The sequence below is a fragment of the Battus philenor genome, unplaced genomic scaffold, assembly GCF_028537555.1.
Source record: "Battus philenor isolate CCGP_79_NKW_IND1 unplaced genomic scaffold, ilBatPhil1.0.hap1 SCAF_18, whole genome shotgun sequence".
In the NCBI taxonomy this organism is placed as follows: Eukaryota; Metazoa; Arthropoda; class Insecta; order Lepidoptera; family Papilionidae; genus Battus; species Battus philenor.
In genome coordinates, this window is record NW_027181680.1 from 1780649 (window position 1) to 1790240 (window position 9592).

Here is a 9592-nt window from a genome sequence, read left to right on the forward strand (position 1 = left end):
GACGGCATATAGTTAAAGAATTGGCCATGAAAGTAGAAGAATGCGCTGCCATTTTTAAACTCAATATCAAAGCTATGTTAGTTGTACTCGTTTCGTATATATATAATACAGTTCAAAGAATCTTCTTTTATTCGAATAACAATGTAACGTCGACAACTCCTTCTGTGTTGTCAAGACAAAACTTAAAACTAAAAGACGGGTTCAATTTTATTTTGGTAAATGTAGTAAATTTTCATTTCTTTTCATATTCACTAGTTTACATTTACATTCGTTTTTCAGTTCCTATCTGTGTAAATAAGCGATTGAGTATATTTGAAAAATAAAAAACATGCAATCAGCTTTGAGTATTGCCATACGCAAAAACGTATTAGGGTAACACGTTAAACGAAATAAGGAAAGCTTTTTCCAGCCTACCTACAAATGGATCCGAGACGAGACGATTGTTTTGGGAATAAATATAACATTACTTATCGGTAAATAGAGATATATTTATATTGATTGAATCTTAATATATTTTAATGTTTTTTTTTTAAATATCATAAACAAATATACAAATGTGATAATTCTATGATAATTGAGGAACGAGGCGAAGGAAGTAAAGCGATGAATGAACGGAAATAGGTATGAAAAAGAATGAGTGAAGAGGAAAGATAAATCTTAAGAGGAATGAAAGAGCATAAATAAGGATGTGAAAAAAAAATATAAAAGAGGAATAAAAACTCTGCCCCAAACAAGATAGGGGTACGAGAGGACCCCAATCGGGGGGAGGGGGGCATAAAATGTAATATTTAAACTACATGTTTGTTATTTATCAAGTTAAATGATTTCCCCAGAAGTGTTGGTTCAAAAACATAAGCGTGCACGTAGATACGAGTTAATTTTTCCTAAAATGACATCTTTCAATTACTTTAGAATAAACTTTATCAAAGTAATTTGATGTTTCTATTCATAGTTTTATATATTTTTATGTACTTCAATGTATTTATAATTAGTATACAGGATGATTGAAGGGCGAAACATAGTTCGTTTATCAGCAAAAAACTTTTAAACTTCTACACCTATATCCAATCACCTATATAAATTGATTATTCTGAAAGTCTATTGGTATGTTACAGGCCAATAATTTTTGACAGAACAGAGTATGCAGGGACAGACAATAAATAATATTTTATTTTAAAATATGGCAGGGACAGATAATAAATAATATTTTATTTATTATAATATACATATTATCATTGTTATTATTGTAACTATTTGTTTTGGATTTGTACAGAACATTAATTGACAGAAAATGGTCTACACATTATCTTCTTTAAAACTTTTACACTCGTAACAACTCATCCTGTGTATTGAATATATATCGTTGTAATTTTTATTCGTACCTTAATAAGCTCTTCTCTTGAAGTCTTTGAGTTTTATAACCTAAATAATAACATTAATATAAGTTAAGTAAGAAATATTTAATTTTAATATCTCTCAAACTTTCTATAAATCGTAAAAGGTCCTGTCGGACTCATTCGCGAAGTTCAAAGTAAAATTAAAACTTAGATATTCATTTAAAACAACCGACAGAAGGAAGAATCGATTTACATATTAATAAGAAGGGGAAATATATTTATATCGATTATTGGTATAGTTGTGAGGTTTTGATAAACTGAAAAATGATTTTTTTTATTATTATTTATTATGCGACATTAATATCAAAAGTAAGTGATGACATCAAAATCTCTTTTATATTACATGACCTTCTTTCAGTGATAATAGAACTTTGAAATGAATTACTTTAACTTTTGAATTATGAATGTTTGTAAAAGTGATCACTGAAAAAATTTTAGTTTGTTATGTTAGAGAGTATTTCGAACGATTTTGTCTACGTATTTTAAGGTGAATGCCATTAGTTCGTCATATTTTTGTTAAGTTTTCCTTAACTATAAATTTAGTATAGGTCTCCTTATTTTGGACAGAGGGAATCAAGTTGCCTCCCCCCACCATGAGGTCATTTATTCATCGCATTTGACAGAGACACACTATAGTCGTGCGACAGAGATAACGCTCTACGAAGCCGATTATTCTATTAGCCGATTGTCTCTTTCCAAATGTCGATGTGCAATATTTATCGCCGAGTAATGTAAAAGCTGTAAAGTTTTTGCTGAAAAACATTTTACATCATGAATCAATCATCCTGTATATACCTTTTTCTAGTCCAAAAGAGGTACTATAATATACTTGATAAATAAAGAAAAAAAGATGTCCATAAAACGGACACATTTCGGACGATCCTTTTCTAGAATTATCTCTAGTTAAGAGCGTCATATAAATAACATTGACCACAAGGACGGTTCGGTCGTTTCGTTACTTTTAGACTTTTTCCGTGTAGACGCCGAACATAAGGGTCACTAAAAGCCGATAATGAATTATATGACAGAACTATTCTGGAATGTTCCAATGAATGTATTTCTTCGTAGGCTTGGAAATGGTGATCTAGGTTTACATTTCATTTTAGTGTAAATGGTGTTTAGAAATTGAGAGCTTTAGGAGTATAAGGATGTGTTTTTTTTATTTATAGTTACCCTACATCTTATATTACCTCGTTTACAGTTTTTTTTTCTTTCTCAATTTCCTACTTACTATAACAAGTTACATAACTCTACCTCTTATTTTATATGTATCTTAATTTTTATGTTATAATTATGCTAAATGCCATCTATTAGCCTGATTGACGGCATTTAGCTTTATTTAGATTTTTTTTAAATTAAATATAACCTTTATATCATAACCCTGGTATATGTGTAAGCATGGACTTACATATACCAGAAGAGTACAAAAAACCATTTAATTATCGACGTGTGGAACAGGAATAAATATATGCCTGCGACGGAATATTCTGTTGGTTGCTATGACAACGACAGTGTAATCAAATAGACCGTGTTCCACGCTGAAGATATTTATAATTACGGTGACAATTATCAGAAAAATATGCCAAAAAAAGAGAATACAATAGTGTGGCAGGACAGAGAGGTCCTTTTCGACTTGCCTTTTTCGTAAGTCATTTAATATACTTATTCATTTAGAGTGACAACTTTGTATGACATAGTTAAAATCAAATTAAGCTATTCTATTATATACTTGGTCGATTTATTATGTAAAACCATTTTTTGGCGATTTACTGGGTCATATACAGCCTCTTTATATTTTTACTTTTTTATACTTTTTATATTGACAGTTTGTTCGCTACATACAGTTTTTGCTTGTTTTGCAGTCTATTGTTACGTATTATATTTACTGTTATCTAGTTTTGTAAAATTATAATTTAATTACTAAAAATATTTTTATTTATTTACTCTGTTTATACAGTCCATACGCTCGCAAAATTTATTTCATATTTTTAAAACCTAACTATTAATAACTTCCTTTTACTATACATACATATATATAGTACAATTTATTTGAATATAAAATTTTACTCAATAATTTAAAATAATTGCCAAATTCAAACAAAAATTTATACAGTATAAACACAGTATAAATATAAATATAAAATGAGGAACAGCTGATGCAGATAGGATCTGTAAGTGGCAGGTAGAAGGTTAGACTTGGACATGCTATCGGAGGTTTCCTCCGACGGTCGACAAAATAGAGTCAAATGGTATGGCACACACTGGAGTAATCACAACGCCGGCTGCAACCGTACCTATAACAGATATATAGGAAACTAAAATTAAGAGTAGACATAAGAAAATAAATATAGCTTTAATAAATATAACTTTGTATGGGACAGAGATGTTACAACATCAGGTTGAATAATTTTTCAGTATTTAATTTTTTTATTTATATTTCTCCTTTCATTCTTCATAATTGCATTCGCTCATCACACGTTGATTTTCTTTCGCATGACACTTTATTTTTCTTCATCAACATTTCTTGTTAAATTTGATTTATTTTACAGCATTTTTTTTTGTTTTATTTTCTTTCTTTCTACCTTTTATTGATTTATTAAGTTCCATCGATAGTCGATTTGATATTTTGTAATCGTTGTTCCTTTTTGGATAATTAATGAAGTAATGTATATTTTAGCATTGGATAAAGGTAAAGGTTATTCTTTTTAGCCTAAAATATTTCTGAAATAGTCAATAAAAAAATTAAAAGGATAAAAAAATAAAAATAAAAAAGTGAGGATTGGAAACCCATAAAGTAGTAGATTGAAGTTTCAAGAAATTTATATGTATAATTTTTAAGAAATCTAAAGGCACATAAAAAGAATGTTTTTGTCTAACGTTTTTTTAAACTAAATTTTCTATACTTATTAACTACATGAAGGACTAACTAGAGCAATTATTAGATCCAAAAATTAGGAATCTTTGCCTGGTTGATAAAAAAAAACTCAGTAATTAAATTTCCCGCGCAATTTTTGACAACATGGCCGTTTTTTATGACAGGTGATAGAATATTTTATTATTGTTAGAATATTCCTTAAATCGAATACGTTTAGCAAATATAAATTCTCTATTAACTGAAATATATAAGTGAGACGATTAGTTCTGGCAGGCAATAAACAAGATTAATGGGCGCAGTGTTGCCCGGCTATGACCTACTTGGCACCGCGGTCAAATAATTATTTGTTATAGCGAAATGTTTAACGTACTGGCATAGTTCGTGAGGTATACTCTTGGCAATTTAGTTGGCATAGACCGGAGAGATATATTGCATTTTAGTAGGCAGTGATATATTGACATAAATATGAGTATTTGTTACAGTTAAACGCTTATATGAGTGTATGTGTATTAGTTTTCACTTTAAATTGGTTAATGAAAGTCAGAGTATATTATTAATATGCCTCCACCTAAAGCTTCCCTGGCTCTAGAATTACCAATTATAATTACTGAAATGCGAAAAATATTAATACGAATAAATCTGTAGCTAAAATTTGAAAAATAAAATAAACGCAATTTGCAGTATTTTATTTGTGTAAAACATTTGTTTTAATTATCTTATCGAATTCGGCAGGGTGATTTTTCTCAAGAAAATAAGAATAAACGATATATATCTGAAACATTTCTTCACACTGTCGGTATTCTTAGAAATAATGTTTATTATAAATACTCAGTTTCTTTTTACTACGTATCTTTTTTTTACTAAATGTTCATTTTGTTATACGCGGGCAAAGGTAACACGTTACGTAAAGCCTATACGCAATTTACTCTGCAAATATAAAAACCAGGGATATCAATTTTCCGTGGCAGAAACTACTTATTAAACGTAACAAAAATAGAGAACAATTCAATATCTGTAACTAGATAATGGTTTGACGAAACCGGTGAGATAAAGGCGTGGTCAGAGTGTTAGCGATGAGCATTTATTTTTTTAATTTAGACTAACAAAGATTAAAGACTATTGACTTTATTTTAGTTTTCATATCTAAAATATTTCTTATTTAGTATCAATTACAAAGTACATCTTTAGTTTTACGTTTATACTAGTTTAAGCGAAACTAAAGTTTTTATACTGATATTATAGTAATTGAATCTAAAAAAAAGGCTCAGGAAGATTTTTTTAAAAGAGCGTGATATTTAATTTAACACTCTTTATTGTACATGCCAGAAAATATATAAATAGTTACATAATAGTAAAGGAAAAAGGACAATGGGCGGGTCTTATCAAAAGAGGCAATTTACAGACAACCATGGTATAGAAACAGTAGAGAGATAAGTAGCGAGTGGTTAACGTGTACATATAGTACAAAACATACATACATATATATGTGACATACATTTATTCATGTATTCTTATAATAAAAGCACTTTAATACATCATTATAAATATAAATATCAAACTAACTTCGATGTATTTGTTTCGGATAGATTAAAAAGTAGAGAAAGAAAAACGTTAATTAAATGATCAATAATAAATGATCTAGTAAATATTTCTTAACTTTTTTTCTTAAAAATAGGGAGTGACTTAGCATATCTCATATTTCGCGGTAACGTATTCCCACGAACGAAATGAAAGGCCACGAACGAAGAAGAATGCGCCGACATTTTTAATCTCAGTATTAAAGCTATGTTAATTGTGCTCGTATCGTATATATATAATACAGTTCAAAGAATCTTCTTTTATTCGAATAACAGTGTAAAGTCGACAACTTCCTTTATGTCGTCAAGACAAAACTTACAACTAAAAGACGAGTTCAATTTTATTTTGGTAAATGTAGTAAGTTTTCATTTCTTTTTATATTCACTATTTTACATTTAAATTCGTTTTTCAGTTCATCATGTATGGCTGTGAAGCTTGGACGCTAACTTTGAAAGAAGAAAAAAAAACTGCTAGTGACGGAACGCAAAATCATGCGGAAGATCTTGGTACCAGCGAGAAGTTCAGATTCAGACTTTAGTAGCACAGCCAAATATCATTGATAAAGCTCAACGAATCCGCTGGCATGGTCACTTGGATCGAATAGGATCGGATCGGAGCATGAAGGTAGCGTACCTGGAAAAACCGAGGGGTCGAAGACCAGTGGGTAGACCCAGGTATCGCTGGATCGATCGCTTTGAGGCAGACTGCGCGAATTGTATGTCAACCAATGGCAGACGATGGCGCAAGATTAAGGAAAGTGGAAGTCTCTCGCTTCGGAGGCCAAGACCCACTTTGGGTCACTGAGCCAGCGGAGTAAGTAAGTAAGTTTTTAGTTAATATCTGTGTAAATAAGTGATTGAGTATATTTGAAAAAAAAAACATGCAATCAGCTTTAAGTGTTGCCATACGTAAAAACGTATTAGGGTAACACGTTAAACGAAATAAGGGAAGCTTTTTTCAGCCTACCTACAAATGGATCCGAGACGAGACGATTGTTTTGGGAATAAATATAACATTACTTATCGGTAAATAGAGATATATTTATATTGATTGAATCTTAATATATTTTAATGTTTTTTTTTTAAATATCATAAACAAATATACAAATGTGATAATTCTATGATAATTGAGGAACGAGGCGAAGGAAGTAAAGCGATGAATGAACGGAAATAAGTATGAAAAAGAATGAGTAAAGAGGAAAGTAGATCTTATGAGAAACAAAAGGGCATAAATAAGGATGTGAAAAAAAATATAAAAGAGAAATAAAAACCCTGCCCCAAACAAGATAGGGGTACGAGAGGTCCCCAATCGGGAGGAGGGGGGGGGGGGTTGGAAGATAAAATATAATATTTAAAGTACATGTTTGTTTTTTATGGAGTCCCAGAAGTGTTGGTTCAGAAACATAAGCTTGCACGTAAATACGAGTTAATTTTTCCTAAAATGACATCCTTAAATTACTTATAAAAATAAACTTTATCAAAGTAATTTGATGTTTCTATTCATAGTTTTATATATTTTTATGTACTTAAATGTATTTATAATTAGTATACAGGTGATTAAAGGGCGAAACATAGTTCGTGTATCAGTAAAAAGCTGTAAATCTACACCTATATCCAATCACCTATATTAATTGATTATTCTGAAACTCTATTGGAATGTTACAGACTAATAATTTCTGACAGAACAGAGTATGCTAGGACAGATAATAAATAAATTTTAATTTTAATATATAGCAATGAAAAAGCTTGTAAAAAACGTTTTCTTAACATATTATCATTGTTATTATTGTAACTATTCATTTTGGATTTGTACAGAACATTAATTGACAGAAAATGGTCTACACATTATCTTTTTAAAACGTTTACACTCATAACAAATCATTCTGTATATTGAATATAAACTACTCAAAACAAAATAGGGCCCACCGCAACTTTGTCTCTAATCGTGTTTATAAATAACTCATATATTAATCATTGACCAAATGAAGCACTACCACTTCTAGCACACATGTTTATTAGTTCATAATGTTTTAAAAGTTAACTGTTTTGTTGATTTTAAGTGGGTAGACAAAAATATAAAGTGCTTAAATTTATCCATTTCTTAAATTTTCAATCGTTTGTGTTTTCAGTCTTGCTTTAAGCGCAATACTTTGTATATATCGTTGTAATTTTTACTTGTACCTTAATAAGCTCTTCTTTTGAAGTCTTTGAGTTTTATAACCTAAATAATAACATTAATATAAGTTAAGTAAGAAATATTTAATTTTAATATCTCTCAAACTTTCTATAAATCGTAAAAGGTCCTGTCGGACTCATTCGCGAAGTTCAAAGTAAAATTAAAACTTAGATATTCATTTAAAACAACCGACAGAAGGAAGAATCGATTTACATATTAATAAGAAGGGGAAATATATTTATATCGATTATTGGTACAGTTGTGAGGTTTTGATAAACTGAATAATGATTTTTATTATTATTATTTATTATGTGACATTAATATCAAAAGTAAGTGATGACATCAATAACTCTTTTATATTACAGGACCTTCTTTCAGTGATAATAGAACTTGGAAATGAATTACTTTAACTTCTGAATTATAATTATATGTAAAAGTGATCACTGAAAAAATTTTAGTTTTTTATGTTTAGTCTACGTATTTAAAGGTGAATGCCATTAATTTGTCATATTCTTGTTTAGCTTTCTTTAACTATAAATTTAGTATAGGTCTCCTTATTTTGGACAGAGGGGATCCAGTTGCCTTCCCCCACCATGAGGTCATTTATCTATCGCATTTGACAGAGACACACTATAGTCGTGCGACAGAGATAACGCTCTACGAAGTCGAAATTAGCCAATTGTTTCTTTCCAAATGTCGATGTGCAATATTTATCGTTAGGAACTGTAAAACCTTTAAAGTTTTTGCTGAAAAACCTTTTCCTAGTCCAAAAGCGGTACTATAATATACTTGATAAATAAAGAAAAAAAGATGTCCATAAAACGGACATATTTCGGACGATCCTTTTCTAGAATTATCTCTAGTTAAGAGCGTCATATAAATAACATTGACCACAAGGACGGTTCGGTCGTTTCGTTACTTTTAGACTTTTTCCGTGTAGACGCCGAACATAAGGGTCACTAAAAGCCGATAATGAATTATATGACAGAACTATTCTGGAATGTTCCAATGAATGTATCTCTGTGTAAGCTTGGAAATGGCGATCTAGGTTTACATTTCATTTTAGTGTAAATGGTGTTCAGACATTGAGAGCTTTAGAAGTATAGGGATGTTCTATTTTTTTATTTATAGTTTCCCTACATCTTTTATAACCTCATTTACCTTTTTTTTCTTTCTCAATTTCCTTACTATATCAAGTTACATAACTCTATCTCTTATGATTATTTTATGTGAATCTTAATTTTAATATTATAATTATGCTAAACGCCATCTATTAGCCTAATTGACAGCATTTAGCATTATGGTATAATCTGTTTGTTTTTTTATTTAATCCCTATTTTATATAAAATAAATTAACTTTATATCTTAACCCTGGTATGTGTAAGCAGGGACTTACATATACCAGAAGAGTACAAAAAACCATTCAATTATCGACGTGTAGAACAGGAATAAATATATGCCTGCGACGGAATATTTCGTTGGTTGCTATGACAACGACAGTGTAACCAAATAGACCGTGTTCCATGCTGAAGATATTTATAATTACGGTGACAATTATCAGAAAAAT